Below are 21,179 nucleotides of genomic sequence, written 5' to 3'. Positions count from 1 at the left end.
GCTTGTCTGTCTGTCTGTCTGCCTCTGTCTCTCTCTGACTCTCTGTCTCTGTCTCTCCCTCTGTCTCTCTGTGTCTCTCCCTTTGTCTCTCAATTTGTCTCTGTTTCTCTCTGTGTTTCTCTGTCTCTGTGTCTCAGTGTCTGTCTGTCTCTGTCTCTCTCTGTGTATCTCTTTTCCTTTGTCTCTCTGTCTCTGTCTGTCTCTCTGTGTGTGTCTCTGTCTCTCTCTGTCTCTGTCTCTCTGTCTCTCTGTTTCTCTCTGTCTCTCTCTGTCTCTCTCTCTGTCTCTGTCTGTCTCTGTCTCTCTCTCTCTCTTTCTCTCTCCCTTTTTGATGATGCTTATTTGTGTATATACCATACCCCTCAAATAAAAGGTGTTTCCTAGGAGTGGTTACACAAAATAGGACTTTAATATATTTTTGTTAAATTAAACTATTGAATTCTTGCAAGGACAATATGAGAGTAAAAAGAAAATACAAGCAGTTCTTTTCATTCCAAAAAGAAAAGCACTTCATAAATTTAAAGCATTATTTAAAGTAAATTCAATCTTCTCTGAATGTAAAACACTTCAGATCAAGTAGTCCCATATTTCTTTATGCCAAAAGTTATCACACCATTAGCCCCAGAGCTGCACTAGTATCCATTTAACTAGGAACTCAGTGTTGGATTCTTTGTTTTAGTGATATTTAATAGAAAAATATTCGTACCAAATGAAAAAAAAAACAGATTTTCTTCCCTTCTTTTAGGGAATATGATCAGCTTTAAAAAAGAAAACTCATTTAAACAATGCAATGATATCGCCATTCCATGTGAGAGAGAAAAGTTTATGGAAAGGGATTTGGAGCTGAAGGTGACAGGAGTGCTTAATGTCATTCCAAATACATAAGTATTGTTATTTGTTGTTGAGTTGTTTCAGTCATATGCAACTATTTGTGATCTTATTTGTGACCTTGGCAAAGATACTGAAGTAGTCTGCCATTTCTTTTTCCATATCATTTTACAGATGGGAAAACTGAGGCAAACAGGGTTAAACTCAGGGTTACATAGCTAACAGTAAGGAGTATCAGAAGCAGAATGATGTTATCAAGAGAAGTAGAAAGAAGAAAGATGATGATTGAGGATGTGTTCTGCAACCAGTTCTGCTACTGGTCCTAGAACATGTTCAGGTCTCTTATCTCCTCCATCTTTGGCACAGAAGCTAGAATGAATGAGACAGCTGGCCAAAGATAGGTTTCTATTAGTGACTGTGAAAGGAGGCAAAGCTAATTGGCCCATGTAGTAATCTAGTCTAAAACATCAGATACCAGTATCTGTAGTAGTAGCAGTAGTAGTAGTAGCAACAGCAGCAGTAGCAGCAATAGTAGTAGTTGTAGTACTAGTGATGAGATTTGACATTTTTAGCATATTCTAAATGCTTCGTAAAGCACTCAGCATACATTATTTCATTTCAACCTCATAACAATCCTGTAAGGTGGGTCCTTCTAGAATCATTATTCCCATTTTATCAATAAGAATACTGAGTCTCAGAAAGATTGAAACTTGACTCAACTCAATTGGTTAGTGTCCATGGTTGTATCTGTACTTAGGCTTCCTTGACTCCAGCTTCAACATTCAATCTACTACTCCACACTGCCTCAAGAAAACTAGAAGAGTGCTCATGGTTGGAATGGTATCTGCTCCATATCTTCAAAGCTCCATTGGCTCTTTATTTGCTGGCAATGACAGATGACTTTAATCCCTCTGGGGTGTAATCATCCTACATATTAGCTCATAAAGGAAATTTCAGTTGGTTTCCTCTCTAATGAAGAGATTTAGGGGCTCTGATTTTAGACCCTTTTCTTCCACCACTTGGGCAATAGCAGTACCTTCTAACTGACACAAGATCTAGAAAATTTGTTTTATATGTTATCTTAAAGCATTTGAGATCAGGGCAGAAATGTCTCAATGCTTCTCTCCAATCTGTAATCCAAAATCCTTTCTATGACCTTTCAGATAGCGTATACAACCACATTGCCTTAGGAAGGGAGAAAGCCCTAAGGCATTCTCCCATAAAAATTTTCCTATAAAAGTAATTCCTCCCTTTGTTCTAGAATCACAATATTTTCATTTTCAAAAGGAATTTAGAGATCATGCGGTCTGTCCATATTTTGTAGATGAGAAAACAGAAACAAAGTATAGCAAAATGATGGGAAGGTCCCACAGATAATAGCAGAGTCCGAGACTAGAAGGAGAACACTCTAACCTTTTCTCCACTAGACTACCCTGCCTCTCTGACCAGCCTAACCAGAAGCTATTGTAAGAAAAGTTAGAAAAGGTGTTCATCCCTTCAAATGATGAGATCCAGATTCAATAGGAAACAAAGTTTAGCAACTGTGTCTCTAACATGTCCCTACTAAGAGGGATAAAAAAAGTCATCTATTAATTCTAGTAGACAAAGGATCAAAGCTGGAAAACTACAGCCCTAAGGATTAGTATGAATTATAGACAAGGACCTTCAAGCCTTTAAATAATTAACATTTTTAAAGAAAATTTCAAAAGAAGAAAATGAGTGTTTTGAATCTTTTACTTGGCATTAAGTGCTAAGTTATTATTGCATGGCTAAAATAGTCAAGTAAGCATGGCTGAGTATCAAAGACCATGGAGGGTTGACAATAGCATTCCAGTTAATTACCCTGAGAGTCAATTCAAAAGGCAGCCATTAACCATGAGGAGCTTATTCTCATAATTCCAAATTAAGCTGTCCTTCCTGGGAGGTCTTAATGTTCAATTTATTTTTCTAAGCTTTTCTGTATTTCCTATCAAAGGCATCAAGGTTCAGTGTTTCATATTTAATGTAGCAACCAAGGATTGTTGATCCATAGAAGCCTCATTCATTTCATTTAAAGGAAAGCTGATTGTGATTCAGTCATTTTATACAAGCCTCTTGCAGCTTCTTCTTTTTCACTTGAATCTCAGTGACCTTGTAGTTCCATGACATTTCTCATATCCATTTCCTTTCCATCTACGTAGCTCCCACTCAGTTCAGACCTCTCCCTTGGGCTGGTGCAATAATACCCTCACTGTCTTCCCTACATCTAACCTCTCCCTTCTCCAATGCATCCTTCATTCAGCCACGGAATGAATATTCTTAAAGTGCGAGTCTGAGCCTCACTTTCCTCTTTGGGAAGCTTAATAGACTTCCTCTTGCTTTTAGGATCAAATAGAAACTTCTTCCTTTTATATTTAAAGCCCTTCACAGTCTGGCTCCATCTAATTCCTGCAGGTTTATTTTATACGACTTTTCTTCACACACTCTGTGTTCCAATGAAACTGACCTATTTAATGATGACCATCCATGGCACTCCGTCTCCCATCTCTACAAGGTCTATTCTTTTCATCTGGCTTAAAATGCTCTCCCTCTTACCTCTGTTTCATTAAAACCCCCACTTTCTTCAAAACTCACTTCAAGCATAGCCTTCTATAGGAAGCCTTTCTAGATCCTCTCAATTGCTATCGCAATTTATCTTTATCTTATACTTAGATAAGTATGGGTTGGTTCCCTAAATAAAATGTAAGCTCCTTGAGAGCAGGGACTATTTTGTTTCTTATCTTTGCATCCCCAAAACCTAGCACAGTATCTGGTAAATAGAGACTTAATAATTGACTGTTGATCGATTGTTCTGTTCCAGAGCCATAAACTACATCCCTAACTCTAGGTCAGATCACAAATATGTGCTATTTGGAAAAAGACAATCTATCCAGTTACTACAATACTGTAAAGAAAAATAACCGAAAAAAGTCAACAACTTTAATCAATGTAATGATGGAGCACATACAATAATAAAGCGTGTTTCTAACCTCCTGACAGGTAGTATCCTAAGCACCTAGGACAGCGTCCGAAACATCGTAGGCATTTAATAAATATTGATGGATGGAAGGACTCGAGATGCAAAATAAGGTACATATTTTAAGACATGGTCAGTTTGTAGATTTGTTTTGTTGAAAGGGCTTTATTTGTTACAAAGGAGAAGTGTTGGAGGCGAAGTAAGAGGAGGAAGGAGGTTACTGTCAGTGATACAAAAAAAAAGATGATTGAAGCAATTTTAAAATGCACAGAAGACCAGAGAAAGAAGTTCAGAAAAAAACATAGATAAATAGAAGAGATTTGAAATGATTTTTTGAATTTATTATGTACTTTTAATAAAACAATATATTAGTAGAGATTTGTGCTTCTAGCTCCTCGTTCTATTCTTTGTTTTAAAAAATTCTCACATCTGTTGGAGTCTGCAAAGCTTGGAATGACAAAAAATAAAAGTTATTTCTTAAAATTATATATGTAAAAAGAGTGGCTGGATCAGTACAAACATATCACTGCTGCTGTTGCTGCTGCTACTGCTGGAAAATCAATTCAAACCATAGGTCTTACCTATTTTTAATCAGAGATCAGTCTAGGGCCCTCAGTTAACAAGATTGCCTCTGAATTGTTAAGTTTTACTAGCAACAGCAGAAGGCAGTAGAAAGCTTCTCAAAACCAATGGGTTTTACCTATGTTAAAAAGGAGGGGGTAGAGTTGAAATTGTAAGAAAATGTGACTTGTGATCAAGTTGATTCAAGTAGATTAGGGTATACTGAGAGAGGGAAGAAAGATTTTAAATTTACAAAATCAAGGGAATGGGTCTATGAGAAAGGAATCCTGAATCACAAGCTTAAGCATAGAAGTAGTGTGATATAGAGACAGTAATCTTTAATCTTGACACTTAGGCTCTGATACTTACTAGGTGGGGTCTTAAGAAAATCATTTCACTTCCATAAACATCAATTTACCTACTTGATAAGAGAGGGATTTGGATTTCATTCATTCATTCATTTGGATATTATATTATATAACACAGCATAATGGATACTGCAGGATTTCCATTACAAAGATCTAGGTTCAACTCCCCTCTCAAAAATTTCACAGCTACATGACCATGGAGAAGTCAGTCACTAAATTTAATCTGTAAAATGGAAATAAAAACTCTTGTAGTATCTACTTTACCTGACTGTTGTTTGGAATAAATAGGATGTAGCTTAATTAGATTAGTTCCCCACTAAAACTGATTGGATCTCATGCATTGATCTTTGTCAGTATGGGGTACATCCTCCATGGAGCAGGACATTTGTCTTGGCCGGTTACTGAAGACATGTGCTTTATTAGAAGACACAGTAAACTCCTGATTGGTTCCCAATGGCTGAAATTACCTTGTGATTCATTGATTTATTTAGACTTACGGAATGGACTCTTTGGAAGGAGCTACTCACTATGTGGTCTCTAAATTTTTGAACCATTTTCCCTTTGCATATACTTTCTTGTATTTTCGACAAAATTCCCATCTCTCACCTTGCCCTCCCCCACCCCCCAAAGCAGCAGTGGCAACTTACAATAGAAATACATGGCGATGAGAGAGAAATTTTTGCCAAAGTGAGACTAACAGTTTCTTGAACTTCCAATGAATTATTATTTTCTTTTTGTCCTTTCTGCTTCCTTTTCTGAGTACAAATCAAAAACTAGAAATCCTGAGAATTGAACATTTATGGCCTTATTAATTACTTCATGGGTAATACTAAGTTTAAAAAATCCTGAGTCAGATGTCTGCTGCTTAGAAAGAAGAGATTTCCTTAAAAGAATGCCTCTCAGAGAAGAAAAACAGTTGTGGGATGATACTGTTTCTAGAGGATTAAAACCATTCAGTGAGGGGCCAGGAGATTTTGAACATATCACCTTCCTGAATAATTGTTATGTATTGCTTAGATAAGGCAGATCCAAGGTAAATATGACATTTTCAACAGTCCTGGAAAGGATGGCTACCTTCTGGGTGAATGTATAGACCTGTTGGTGAAAACCTCATTTGAGATATTCTTGGCAAAGATACTAGAGAGATTTGCCTTTTCCTTCTCCAACCCATTTTACAAGTGAGAAAATTGAAACAAACAGGGTTAAGTGACTTGCCCAGGGTCACACAGCTAGTAAGTATCTGAGGCCAGATTTGAACACAGGAAGATGAGTCTTCCTGACTCAAGGCCCAGTACTCTATCCACTGCACCACCTAGCTGCCCTTCCTATAGAATAAAATTAGCTATTTGAGCACTTTGTATTTCTGTATTTTGTTCATGTGTGACAGTAAATTCTTTGTATCTTGTGCCTTTTCTTTGAAGGAGGAAGTAAAAAGTCATCCCATACCAAACAGCCATATTGGACACTGAGTATCGTTACAGGAGGGGTTAATTTTGCCCATGTATAAGCAAACCCTAGACTCAAGCCATATCTAAAATTTCTTTTAGAGATTTTCCTGGAGGAACCCAGGTGAGGACATTAATGAGCCAAGGAGAACTTAATCTCTTTGGGAACAAGCCTTCGAGATAGATCCCTCTAATTGTCAATCCAGAATCTCTAAGAGCAAGGACTCCTGGGACATGAGTAAAAGAGGTTACATATGTAAAGGACCACATAAATGTCAGTAATTATTACAACTCTAGAATTTTAAACATTTACAGACTTATTCAGTGTTAGGAAGGTAGAAAAAAAGGGAAACCAAAATTCAAACCCATATCCTCTGACTCTACTAAATACAGTAAGCTTTTTGCAGGTTGGGATGTGGAGAGGCAGAGAAAACGTATAGGCACGCCTATGTCTATATCCGAACTCTCAGTGAAGAAACTCTGTTCCAGTGTAGACCAGTTACTATTCTGTAACTTAGAATCTTAAGAGAGTTGGCTCAGGGGCTGAGAGATTAAATGACTTGCTTAGAGTCCTACAGCCAAAATGTGGCAAAGACAAGACTTAAGACCATTCTTCCTGACTCAGAGAACCATGTCTCTATCCACTGGGCCGTGTTTCTTCTTGCTACCTTATCAAGTTAATAAGGACATTTTCATAGGCAAAGGACCCTAATGTTCTTATTTTATGGCAGGAAAACAACAAAAGTAAAGAGTATAAAGAAAAGTTTAACTACAACATCATATTTACGAAAACCTCACAATTAAATATTGGTTTTAACACAAATAAACCCAGTTAGACTATGAGAGTGTCCACATCTGTAGCCCACTTTCCAATGATGGGTTTAGTTTATACAAACCATCAGGCAAGTTCTAGAAATAGAACCAAAATCTGGTCTGATCTGCCAGATGAAAAGCTCCTCTTTGATTTAAGTTTGCTTTGGTTCCAGCATCGCAGAAACAACCCCTGCCACACACGACAGAAGGACGCAAGGGCAAGAGTTCCTCTCCATGAAATAGGATTTTGATGTGTCTTTTCTCACTCCTGTGCTCTTTGCATTTGGGGAAGGAGGAGGAATCATCATCATCATCCTCATCATCATCGTCATCATCACCATCATCATCATCATTATCGTTGTTGTCATATCATCATCATTATCATCATCATCTTCTTCTTCTTCTTCTTCTTCTTCTTCTTCTTCTTCTTCTCCATCATCATAGGACTTGACACCTGACATGACATCCAAGTTCCATTTTTTAGGTTGTGCAAATGAGCAAGGTAGTCTTCCCCAGCCAGCTCTTCCAACAGCCAAGGATGCAATGATCAATGTTTCTTCCAATCAAATTAACTCCCCACATCAGCAGCCTGTCACTTGCCAGGTGGTCACAGCTGTGCTTGGCTTCATCGCCTTCTCTGTTCTGGCTTCTGCTTTTTGGTGTCTCAGCTTCTCTTGTCCACATTTCTTATTTCTCTCTGGCCTCTGATGTCCTTTTATTAATCCAGACTTTCTTGTGAGTAGTGATCTATCTTGAGACTAAGAAACCCCAAATCCACATTTTTATCACATAAGACACATAGAGTTGATATACAATAGACTCCTGTTCCCCAAAACAATTCTTTGACTTCAAATTCTAAAAGCAGGCATTTGTAAATTAATTATGGGATTGAAAATGCATTGTAGCCATCTTTAAAATCAGTCAGTACTTTTTTGCCTCTAAGGGGCGTATTTTCTCTCTGGTAGCCTCTGAATTTATTTACCTCTCAGTGCTTTTATTTGAGGGGCTGCTTTTCTCTTAGGTTTTTCATAAATTTCATATTTCTACTTTTCTCTTTGTTTCACACAAAAATGTCTTTTGTTCACCTTCTCTTGTCAGTAAATAAGATGCTCACATATAAAGGGGCAGAACCTTACAATTACAAAATGAGATTGAGTACCCTAGAAGAATACTTTTATGAAAACATTTTCAAAATGGAAAGAAAGAAAAAAAAGAATAGAAAGGGAAATGAGAAAAGGGAAGGGGAAAAAGGGAGAATTTTGGAAGAATAAATCTTCTTGAAAAGAAACTTGCCTTTTGGTTCTCTCCCCAACTGTTCCTTCCAGAGAAGGAAAGGAAAAGAAAAAGGAAAGTCAAGGGAAGAGAGAACAAGGAGAAGGAGAAAGCGGGAGAAAGAAAGAAATAAGTCCCTGAATTACATTAGAGTTCCCTACTCTTGTCCTAACATAAACACTTTGGTAATCTGATTTCAGGAGTCCCTGCCTGACTTAAATCTGAAAATAACAAAATCAAGTACCAGTCTTAAAGACTTTGGAAAACAAGTAATGGTCCAAAGAGGACACTCCTGAAGACAGTGAAGGGATTTCAAGACCCTAACTGGAAACCCCTGAGTCTTTAATACATTTCACAGCAAAATTGCCCAAGTAAGAAGTTTTCCCCAGTCTCTTAGGATTTACTTAGGTTGGTAACAAAGACACTAGGCATCTATCATTTCCGTGCTAGGTTTTTCTCTCTCTACTCATTTCGCTTCTTTTGCTTCTGACAAGCATTTGTTTCCTGTGCTACCTTCAGACACTGGGATAGACTTTTTCTAGGAATCCCACTCCCCCTCTATAGAACGACATGCTGGCCTGACGAAGACCTTAGGAAGAAAGGTTGAGAAATGAGTCTAACTCTGCTACAAGAGAGTGAAAAAAAAGGCTGTTCATTCTATTGCCTGAAGGACTTACCTGTCCTTCTAATGTCTTTCCAACTAATGAGGGTTAGGGCAATTGGGGGCAATTGTATTATTTGTGGAGAGAGGGAAACAGAAAAAAAGAAAAGATGCTTCCTTTTATAACAAGATCAGGGAATTACAAGGCTTCAAAGGCACTGGGCTTCTCAGGTCACTGACTTACTTCTACAAAAAGAGATTGGCTTTAAGTAATCCTAAGAGAAAATGCAGATTGACACAAAAGATGAATTATGGGTGAGTCCTTGTTTTAATAGGAGATTTACCAGTATTGCAACAGAGTTAGGTGAAAGCAGAAATAAATTAGAGATACACTTCAACAATGATTAATATGATAGCATAACTTAGAGACATCAAGGTCACCAGTATCATAGTAGGCCCTGGAGTCAGTAAAGGATGGGTTCAAGTCTTGCCCCTGACACATTCTGACTTAATGAATATAGGGAAATCCCTCAGATTCAGAGGACTCCCAGTCAGCTCTCCAAAGTTATAAAGTACAAAGGAGGTGCCCATTTCTGTGGGTAGGAGTTTTACACCTGATTAAAATAACCCCCTTATCCTTACACACAAATGTCAAATTCCTACCCTCCTCTCTCCACTTCCCCAATAAAAGATACCTGGGATGCTTAAATGATCTGGAGGGATGGGCATCTGGAATTCCACCCTGGGACTATAAGGCTGACAAGATAGATGTGCTCCAGATAAAAGCCAGCCAATTTCATTAGAATTGCCAGAACCATGTCCTTAAGGGACCTTAGTCTACCCAATTTGCTCAAATTCATTTACCTCCCTTGACAACCACCCTTCCCAGCTGCAAGTGGGCTATTATGGATCCTCAGGAGGGTCCACCTCCCTTATTCTGGCTTCAAACGCATCAATGCCCAGGCTTGCTTTACTATTTATTCTCCTAGAATCCCTTCCCCACCCCCATCCAAAAGCTTCCAAGGTCCCTGACCTAGGCATCTCTATCCCTCTGTATTTCCTGTACTGAAAGAACAAAGCCCACAAAATCCAAAGCCTTCTTCCAGAGCTTTAGAGGGGAAAAAAATCACTTACTGAACCTATTCATTTGACTCTTTAATTCAACTGCTCTGAGAATGGGCAAGAAAGGAAAAAGTCCAGAAATGAATATAACCAGTTACACCAAGGGTTTTATTCTGTAAACTTTCAAGAAGATCCTAGGTTTGTGAACTAATCCAACCACTTTGGAGAGCAATCTGGAATTATGCCCAAAGAGTTATGAAACTACCTATACCCTTTGACCCAGCGATACCACTACTAGGTCTATCCAAAGATGATTCGGGGAAAAGGAAAAGAATCTTTATGTTCTAAAATGCTCATAGCATCTCTCTTTGTGGTGGCAAAGAACTGGAAATTGCAGGGATGCTCATCAATTGGGGAATGGCTGGACAAGTTGTGGTATATGATTGTGATGTAATACTACTGCGCCATAAAAAATAATGAACTCAATGATCTTAGAAAAACATGGAAATATTTGCATGAAGTAATGAAGAGAAAAATAAGCAGAAGATGGTGGCCATCTCTGGGTGGGGGTGGGGGAGAGAGGAGAAAGGAGAAAGGAAAAAAAGGAGAAAAGAAATGTACATGATAAATTTGGTGCATATTTAAAACTAAAGGCAAGTTGTGCATAGTAGATTTGCAGTGTCATGTACAATCATCTTTTATTATGCAATGTTATGGAAATACTTATTTTATTCCATAAATTAAAAATAAAATAAATTTTTAAAAAGAAGGTGCTAAGTTAATTTAAGAGTTTAGGAGACTGTATGACTCAATGGAAAAAACCCTAGATGAAGCAGAGGATCCTGCTTAGTACTTATTACCTGTGTAACCTGGGCCTTAATTTTTTCTGAGTTTCAATGTTCTAATCTGGAAAAAGGAGGCAGATGGAATAGAAGGTCTATAAGGACCTTCCCAATTTAAATAAAATACTATGACCCTAAAGGTGGAAATGAATCCTTACTCTCCTTACCTCTGAGATTCATTCTTCCATATGTATAAATGCCATCAGTACTTGCAAGTTTTTCATAACTTACATTGTTGCCAAACCTTTTTTAAAATATTTTGCAGGATTTTTTTTCCAGCCTTAATATTTAGCTTTCAGTATAGATGGGGAAAGGACAGCTAGGTGGTGCAGTGGATAGAATGCATGGCCTGGAGTCAGGAAGACATCTTACCAAGTTTAAATCTGACTTCAGACATTTAATAGCTATATGACCTTGGACAAGTCATTTAACTCTGCCTCAGTTTCCTCATCTGTAAAATGAGCTGGAGAAGGTAATGGCAAACCACTCCCAAACCATTCCAGTATCTTTACCAAGAAAACCCCAAATGGGGTCATGAAGAGTCGGACACGACTGAACAACATAGAAGGGAAACTGAGATTGGGGGGTTAAATGGTTTGACGGTGATATAAAGCATAATCTACCTGACTCCAAAAGCTTTGTTTCTTCCCCTATACCACAGTTAGCAAGAATATAGGATAGGGTCTAGATGAGTCATAATTCTATATATTCTACATATAACAATATCTTGATATATAATCCTGGTAGTCACCAGCTCATTAATGTCTTTTCTGGGAGCCATATTTTAGGAAAGACATTAATAAGCTGAAAAGTATAAAGAGAAAGGAAACCGTGATGGAGAAGAGGATTGTAAGATCATGATATATTTGGATCAGATGGGGGAATTGGAAGTTTTATCCTGAAGAAATAAAAACATAAGAAATTCATACTATGTCTTCAAATATATGAAGATGTCATAAAAAGGGGAATTAGTTTTTCCTGGCAGCAGCCAAGTGCCACAGTGGATATAGTACTGGACCTGAGTTCAAATCCTCCCTCATTAACCATATAACACTAGACAAGTTATTTAACCACTGTCTGCATCACTTTCCTCATCTCTAAAAGGATAACAATAGTAGCATCTCCCACCATAGTCTTTGTGAAGATAAAATGACATAGTATCTGTAAAGCACCTTTCAAACCTTACAGCATTATAGTTAGCAATAGGAGGACATTTCAAAGAATATTTAAGCTTGAGGTAAAAAGAACCTTTCCTAACAACTGTTATTCTGTCATTTTCTTTTCATGACCCCATGGACTACACTGTCCAAATGGATTTCTTGGCAAAGATGTTGGAATGGTTCACCATATCCTTCTCCAGTGGATAAAGCAAACAGAGGTTAAGTGACTTGCCCAGGGTCACACACCTAGGAAGTGTCTGAGACTGCATTGGAACTTGGGTCTTCCTGAGTCTAGATCCAGAGCTCTACCCACTGAACCACCTACAATCTCTCTCCTAACAATTACATCTGTCTAAAAGTAGACCTTGCTGCTTCTGAAGGGAGATTTCCCTTCTTTCCACCCAAGACTATATGTCCACTTTGGAGGTATGTGGTCAAGGTGATTCTTGATCAGATACTAGTTGAATCTCTAAGAGCCCTTCCAATTTTGAGGCTCTGTGCTTCTAACCTTGAGAGGGAAATGCAACCCAAGGCCAGGCTAGATACTTCTTATTTCAGTTTACTCATTGTTGAGATGACAAAGTAGTCAGGATATTGTGAAAAAGATCACCTTTTCCTTGAGCTCAGTCTTTTCCTTGCACTTTTTTTTAAAGTATAAAAAATTTGAAGGGAAAAAGGGAACAGCTCAGGATAATAGGCAGGAGATTATCCAGCTGCCCAGAATTCCTCACTGCTCAAACCTCTTCATATGGTTGCCTCATGTGGTTGTTGCAAGATCAGGCATTTATATCTAAGTATATATGAAATATCTTCATTAGGTCTCTTCTCGTGCCATCCTTTCCACTCATCATCCCTCTGGTTTCTCCACATCGACATTGTTGAAAGGGAGCAGAAGATACTGAATATGATTTTTAACATGTAAATTTCAGGAATTAATGAAATGTCTAAGACTCCAGACAGTAAGCAAAGCTAAAAAGTAAGAAGCAGCCAATAGATCAGTAGTTACTAGTTTTGCAATTGGGGGCTTAGGGTCAGATGAATAAGGGAGGGTAGGGGATAAAGCAGTCTTTGAGGAGTCAGAACCCAGATCTTGGAAAGCAAACAGTGGGGGATTAGAAGAGACAAAGGAAAAAGAAGAAACAGACTATTTCCTCTATTTTTTTCTTTTTCATTTCAGTTTCATGAATATACTTTACATCCTAAGTGGGAAATTAAATTCCCTCAATTTTTGCTTTAAAATGGCAAGCAATGATTTAACAGCACCTAGAAATTTTCAGTTTGTCTCCTTAGGAACAGAGGCCAGAGAAATCCTTCACACGAAATATGCTTCATGAGGTCTACCCCGCTTAGCTCAATTCTACAAATATGCCTGGATGCACCTCTTGTGCTCAAAGCACTGAGGGAGGCCTTAGGTGTCGGACACAATCCATCTGTCCTTTCTTTCAAGGAATATGCAGTTTAGTCAGGACATAAGACTCAAATAACCACAGTATGAGGCAGATTGGAATGAATGCTGTGAGAGGCACAGAATATAGGGGGTCGAGAGAGGAGGTGTCAGCTCTCTAATTGGCAAAGACCAGTGTCGATTTATAGATCCAATGAAATGCAACATCAGCTGATTCCTGCAACCTGGGCAAAGCAGGCTGAGCATTTAAGGCGATTGAAAAGGTCATTATCATTGCTGGTGAATCAATAGGCTTGTCAAACCCCTACTGCCTTTCTATAGACATAGGCATTTGCAAAATGAGGATCACACCTTGGTAAGCCTCAGAAAGGGCATAAGTTTCCAAGAAGTTTTTCTGAGGTGGATTTTTTTTAAAGTGGATCTCCCTATCTCATCCGGACTGAAATCTCAGTGGCCAGTTGCCAGCCCTGACCCTACTGCTCATCAGCACAGAACATTGACCTGATTCCTTTCCATCCTGGTCTGGTTTGTCCTTTGTTAGGAAGCCTGGTTCCCCAAGCTCAAGTGAGGCTCTCACCAGCCTCAGCCTCCCCAAGAGAAAGGGTTGCAGCCTTGAGCCACTGAGCCTGGCTAGGTGTGTGGTCTTCACTTTTAAGTGTCTTCTTTCCTTTAGGAAAATATCCCAAGAAAGCAGTGTGTGTTCTGTCTACTGTACTTGGTACATTCCTCAGGAGATGTTTCGGCCATTTTATTTTTCTTCAGTTACATCCAACTCTATGTGACTCATTTGGAAGGTTTCCTGGCAAAGATACTAGAGTGGTTTGCTCTTTTCTTCTCCAACTCACTCATCAGATGAGGAAACTGAGGTAAACAGGGTTAAGCGCCTTATCCAGGGTCACACAACTAATGTGTATCTGAGGGAACTCAGGTCTTCCTGATTTTAGGCTCACCATTCCCTCCATCGTACCATTTGGCTGCCTTAAGATTACTATGTGCCAGGCACTGTGTGAAACTGAGGGTACAAAGAAAAACAAAATTCAGTCTCTGCCCTCATGGAGTTTAATGGAGGGCAATGACATGTACGTGACTATGTACATACAAGATGCATACAGAATAGATGAAAGTTAATCTCAGAGGACAAGGCATTAGTAGATCGGGGGGACCTGAAAGGACCCCCTGCAGAAAATGGAACTTAAGACTTGAAGACAGTCAGGGAAACCAAAAAGCAGAGATGAGGACCAGAGGGCCGTGGAAAGAAACACTGAAGGAAGAGTCGCTTTTAAGTTGTTATAGAAAGTTGACTGTTGAAGGCCTTTTTCAAAGTTGAATTAGTTTTAGATGTAAATTGAATTGGTGTTGTTATTGTTGAAGGTTAAGTTCATGATAAATTACATTGATACTTCAAGGAGTTGGAATTGAGTTTACTCAATAGGTGACAGTGGTAACAGATAACAATTACATAGCATTTTAAAGTTTGCAAAGCATTTATTTTTAGATGCTTTGTTTGAGAGTTGTTCAGTTGTTTCCCAGTCATATCAAACTCTTCATGATCCCATTCGAGGTGTTCTTGGCAAAGATAACTGAAGTGGTTTGCCCTTTCCTTTTCCAGTTTATTTTACAGATTAGGAAATTAAGGCAAACAGAGTTAAGTGACTTGCCCAGGATCATATAGCTAGTAAGTGTCTGAGGCCAAATTTGAAGATGAGTCTTCCTGACTCTAGACCTGGCACTCTATGCACCATCGTGCCACAGAGCGGCAGTGGCCAAAAAAGTCATCATACTGCTGTCAACCTGGTGATGATCCTCTCCAAATTTATCTACCCTTGTCCTTGATTAACAGGCATACCCTCAACTGGTAGGCCTCTAGTTATGCCCTTTTTAACTTAATACAACTGCCCAGAATGTTTACTGTGATGACTGGAGAACCCAAAATCATCTCCACATCATGATAAAGCATTGCAGAAGGACTTTAGTGGAGACACAATAAATTACTTTTTCTTTTTTGAAAACTGATTCACCGGTCTATATTGTGAGTATTCAGACATGAAATGTAATTGTAAATCTTCTCTTCTACTGAGCCTCTTTCTCTAAGTATCTCTAATTGGTTTTTTTTTGCAGTTAACTCTTCTAACAGCTCTTTTGGGCCCACCCTGATTGTCTATGATTGGATAACATGGAAATTGTTCAATTCAAATGAATTACCCACCATCACCCCCATACTGTAGCAGAAGATTGATTTCTGTGACACTCTTCTGGGTATAAATTTAGGCGATAGTAACTAGGCCTTGAGCCATAACATCATCACATTTGACTGCTAAGGAAGACTTTCTGAAACCATGAGTTCTCTATGTTCCAGGAGGCAGTCAGAGTACTGGTTGATGATCTCCTCTCACAATTCCAGGGAATAACTGAGTCAGGGAGTATAAGGATTGGGAAACTGAAAAGAATGGGGTCACCCTTAACAAACTGGACCACCCCTCTAGGACTCATTCCAAACATGTCTTAGAGGAGCACAGGCACCCCGATAAAACCCAAAGGTAGCCAAAATATGTGAATCTCCCTGAACTTACAAACACCCAAGACTACTGGCTATAGTAGTCTTCCCTTAGAGGAAGGGTCCTTAACCTTTTTTTTATGTCATGGATTTCTTTGGCAATATAATGAAGACAATGCCGCACCCCACCCCCACCCCTTAGAATAATATTTTTAAATGCACATTACTATAAAGGAAACCAAATATATAGAAATAGTTATCAATTTAAAAAAAAAAAGGTCACAGAATTCCCCTCACCCTCAGGTTACAAATTCCTGCATCAGGGAACCTTTTTGCATATGCTTATATGTGTATATGTTGTCTCTCCAACTAGAGGATAGGTATGGTTTCTTTTGTTGTTGGGCTGTTTTTTGTTTTGTTTTGTTTTTGTCTTTGCACCACCACCACCACCACCACCACCACCACCACCCCCAGCACCTAGCATGGTACTTGGTGCATAAAAAGTACTTGATAAATGCTTGTTGATTGATTAATTAATTCACTAACCCTGGCCTTTGAGATGCTGGAGGTTTGGCCTGAAAGTTGAATAGACTGAGCCACTCTCATGTAGCACCAATCCAATATTCATAGCATCTCCAGCACCCATGAATATCCCAGCATAATTCTGAATCATAAAATACCACAGGCTCTCCACATGGAAGACAGAACCAAAACATTTATTCAGCAATCAGAAAGTCAAATCCATCATAGTAACAAAAATTTATACACAATAACAATGCAGAGAACAACACCAGCCGCAAGCCTTCCCCCTGCTAGGCTTCCCACAAACTGGTTCCATTAAATAAATCACAAGCAGGCTCTTTTATTCACACTAACCAGCTGCCTGCTTGCCTGCATCCTTCAGTTCTGACTACTCTCTGACCAAATTTCCTCTCAGCTCTGCTCTAACTCCACTTCTTTCTGTTCCACTCATTCAACAAACTCCTCCCACCACACACTCCTGTGACTCAGGCTTCCATGTGACTTGGGTAGGTCACATGGGCCTATTAATAAGTGGGAAAGATCTTCCCATTTAAATTACCATTACATCTCAATAACCCTGGATGAAAGGTACAGAAACCTCAACTGACCTCAGAGTCATGACCTGGTGTACTACCTAACCTTTCCAGAGGCTTAAACCAGGACAAATCTGTCTAGCCTATGCCAGTGTAAACACAAGGTTGGGAAACCTGCAGCCTTGAGACCATATGTGGTTAGACCCCTGGTCTAGAGCATCTGGCCTTATTTGTATCCATGCCTTTCTGTTTACCATAGTTTGGACAGTCCCATAGTCTACACATATAGAGTCTCACTGCCCACTCAGGATGCCTCCCTGCCCACTTCTCTGAACGTCAGTTTCACCATCTGAAACAATGAGAATAACAATACCTTTCCTAGACACCTCAGAAGGTAAAATAATAATAAAACCAACAGATGTGATAGTATTATAAAATTATAATGGGCTATAGAACTGTAAGATATTATTAAGCACTGGGTATGGGTATCTTACAGAAATGACTCCTTATCATTTTCTATTTATTCTAGCTTCTGCCTTTCTCTGCCTGGCTGGGTTTGCTGAAATACTAGACCATTGATTTAATTTTCCAAGGAGGCCCTCCTAGGTTTAAAAAAGCTTGCACATGCCTTCACAAATAAGGATGTATGGAAGAGGTACCTGTTGGACTATAACTCTATTAACGACAATGTGTTAGTACCTCTGGTGTAGTGGAACATTTGTGCCAACCCAGTAAGTAGGAGAGCCTTACATAAATCACCAGGGTGGGAGTAAAGAGCTGAAACCAGAATATTAGATCCTGTCACTGTAGAGAGAGAATAGATGTTCTAGTAAGCCAAGGAGCATTTATGGCCTGGTCTTCTGATGCCAGCTTTCTCCAGTAATTACTTGTGCGTTCTCAGTAGCCTGAGAGGCTTGGAGCATGTAAAGGATAATCTATAAAACTACTAATATCTAAGATTTGTATTGCTTTTTACACTAAAACCTTGACTTCAATACCTCCAGGAAATGAATCATAAGAATCATAGAAGTGCAGAGTTGGAAGGAGAGGCAGCAGTCAGATAACATGAGTTCAGTACTGCTTCTAAAGCTTGCTACATGTGTGCCCTTGGGCCTCAGTTTCATTATCTGTAAAATGAAGGAGCTGAATCTGATGATCTCACAGACCCCTATACCTCACCCCCAACTCTAGAGCTATGAAAGGAGGCAACGTGGTGCTGCAGAAAGCAAATTGGGGATGTTTGGTCAGATGACCTGGGTTCAAATTCCACTCCTAATGTTTGCTGTATGCATGACCTTGGACATTCACTTCACCACTTTATCTGTAATATAAAAGGATTGGACTAGATGTTTTCTGATGGTTCTTCCATTCCTTAGTCTTGAGGCAACCATGTGGCATAGTTTATAGGGTGCTGGACCTGGAGTTAAGAAGGTGGAGCTCAGATATTGCTTCTGACATTTACTAACTGTTGACCCTGGATAAGTCATTCTCAACCTCACTTTTTCCCTCCAAAAAAAAAAGAGGCAGTCGCACTAGACCAGGCTGGCAAACCTGTGGCCTCAAGGACACACGTGGCCCTGTTGGTCCTCAAGTCCAGCCCTTTGACTGAATTGAAACACCCCCTTAATAAAAGGATTTGTTCTGCAAGTCTGGATTTAGTTAAAGAGTTGCACTTGAGGACCTAGAAGGCACATGTGGCCTCGAAGCCCCAGATTCCCCACTACTAGACTAGATGCTCTTTGAGATTACTTTTGGCTCTAAATCTGTTATCCTAAGATCTTAAGGGAGATGGGTCACCTACTAAAACCCCAAATCAAAATAAAAATCCTCTCTTCAACCTTCAGAGTAAGAGAACCCACATCTTCCACTTGAAGACCTCCAGTAACGAGGAACAACTTTATTTTGAAACAACATTCCATTTTGGACAGCTCCAGATCTTAGGAAAATTCCCCATCAATCAAGCCATTTCTCAATTAATAAATGGTCTACATTTCTTACAAGCAGTTTTTTAGGGAAGAAAACCAGTCTGTTTGTGGCTATATGTGAAAAAACTGCTTCAGATCACTACAATTAGAGAAACACAAACTAAAGTAATTCTAACATTCTATCTCACACCCATTAGAGTGGCAAAGATAACCAAACAAAAAAAGGAAAAATTATAAATGTTGGAGGGACTGTGGCAAAGGTGGATCTGTGAGTGGGTACAGCTAAAACAATTTGGAATTATATGCAAAAAGTTATTAACAGTATGTGCTCTCTGACCCAGCTATATCACTACTAGTCCTATATGTACAAAAATGTTTATAGCAGCTCTTTTTTATGGTGGCAGAAAAAAAAGCCCTGAAAGCTAATGGAATTACCATCAGTTGAATAATGTCTGAATAAACTGTGGTATATGAATGTGATAGAGAACGTGATGTTCTCTGAAATGAAGAAAGGTGATTTCAGAGACAGGAAAAAAATACTTGTATGAACTGACACTGAGAGAAGAAAGCAAAACTAGAACCGCAATTAAATACCACACCATCCATATTATACAAATGAACAATTTTCAGGACTTTTCTAAGCTGTTGGAAAATAAAATGAGTAGAAATGGGAGAAAAATTTATAAAGTAACAATACTATAAAAACAAATTTTAGAACTGAAGGAACTGTGGTTGATACAGTGACCATTCCTAATTCTAGAGGACAGATAATGAAACAACGAAACATTAGAGATGGATTTAGGGTTCAAATGAGACATTATATATGTGTGTGTTTTAAGTGTATGTATGCACATATGCATATTTGTAAGCAAATATACATATATTTATAACCACTGAGGGATTTGTTTCTCTTAACTATATTTATTGTAAAGAATTTTTCCTTTTTTTCAGTAAGATGTAGAAAAAGAGAGAGAAAATACAGATTTCAATTTTTTTGAATAGAGAGGTGGGGGTTGCTGAAGATGTAAAATATTGAATGAATGAGGTCAGGATACTATTAATTTTACTTAAATATTTTGCTTTGTTATAAGAGACCTTTTATAGAATGGGAGTAATCTATAAATATTCATGATGTAACAACCAAAAACATAATTAAAACTTTGAAAGGAAAAGAATAAGGAGACCTTTCCTAGTCCCTTGCCTCCCTCTTGTACTGTATATATCTCTCAGATACATGGTTATTTGCATTCTCAATCCCCCATTAGAAAGGCAACCCACTGAGGACAGGAATTTGGACAGGTATTGCCTTTCTTTGTAGCCACTGGGCTTAGGGAAGTTCTTATCTTGTTGACTGACTGATGATCAGAGGACCCCTTCACATGGACATTCAGCCTATTGGTTCAGCTTCCACACTGTTTTTATTCAGTGTTTGGCTGTATCTGACCCTCTGTAGGGTTTTACATAAAGAGGGGGCAACATGTGAGCTCTGGGTCTCAGACAGATCATGTTGATGTAGACAGTGATTAAAGATGCCCAGCACAAGAAATATTGAGAAAAACAATCACATTAAATAATTGCCATGCCTTCCCAGACTTGGGTCTAGGAGGCTAATTAGTTCCCATGGTAAATGTCACAGCTAAAAGAGGAATGAATGGAATGAAGGAAAATCTTCCTGATATTAGTTAGCTAGCTTGAACCTAAACATTTCCTCAAATGACCTTTGTTACCCTAGGAAGAAGCAAGTTTTTATCCCAAAAGGAAGCAGAACCTATGCCATCAGGGGGATCCAGATATAGAAGACTATGTCCTTTCCTGATTTTTCTCTGTGGTGATATGAGCCAGAGTAGAATATCAAGACTGGAAATATTAACTCCTGGGTCTTTTAGCAACTTTAGACCTTTGCCTCGTAAGGTGGGTATATGCCAGTGGTATCAAACTCAGATAGAAATGAGGCCAATAAATTACAGAAAAGGATCCCTGTGGGCCATGTATTGATGATTTTTTAGTGCAACACTATCTATGTTTTGTTGTATTTTTATTAATTTTGTTAAACATTTCCCAATCACATTTTCATCTGGCTTGGGCCACATTTGGGAGGATTGTGGACCCCATGCTATGAGTTTGGTATCTCTGGTTTACATGGATGTGAAAAGAAGAGAAAATCTCAAATCTGTATGTGAAAGAGATGAGGTTGCCTCTGTAAAGCATTCTCAAAACTTTCTTCAGCAGAGGAGGATATTGGATGAGCAAAGAGGCATTCTCTTTTAGCAGCTTCTATATTTTCTAGGAATGGCTGGGTTAATAGATAGTCCTGGAACACTAAAGGTTAATCATTTAAGGGACAACACTTTTG

Source organism: Notamacropus eugenii, chromosome 1, assembly GCF_028372415.1.
Source record: "Notamacropus eugenii isolate mMacEug1 chromosome 1, mMacEug1.pri_v2, whole genome shotgun sequence".
In the NCBI taxonomy this organism is placed as follows: domain Eukaryota; kingdom Metazoa; phylum Chordata; class Mammalia; order Diprotodontia; family Macropodidae; genus Notamacropus; species Notamacropus eugenii.
The sequence above is the reverse complement of the archived record's forward strand: the minus strand, read 5'-3'. Positions refer to the sequence as shown.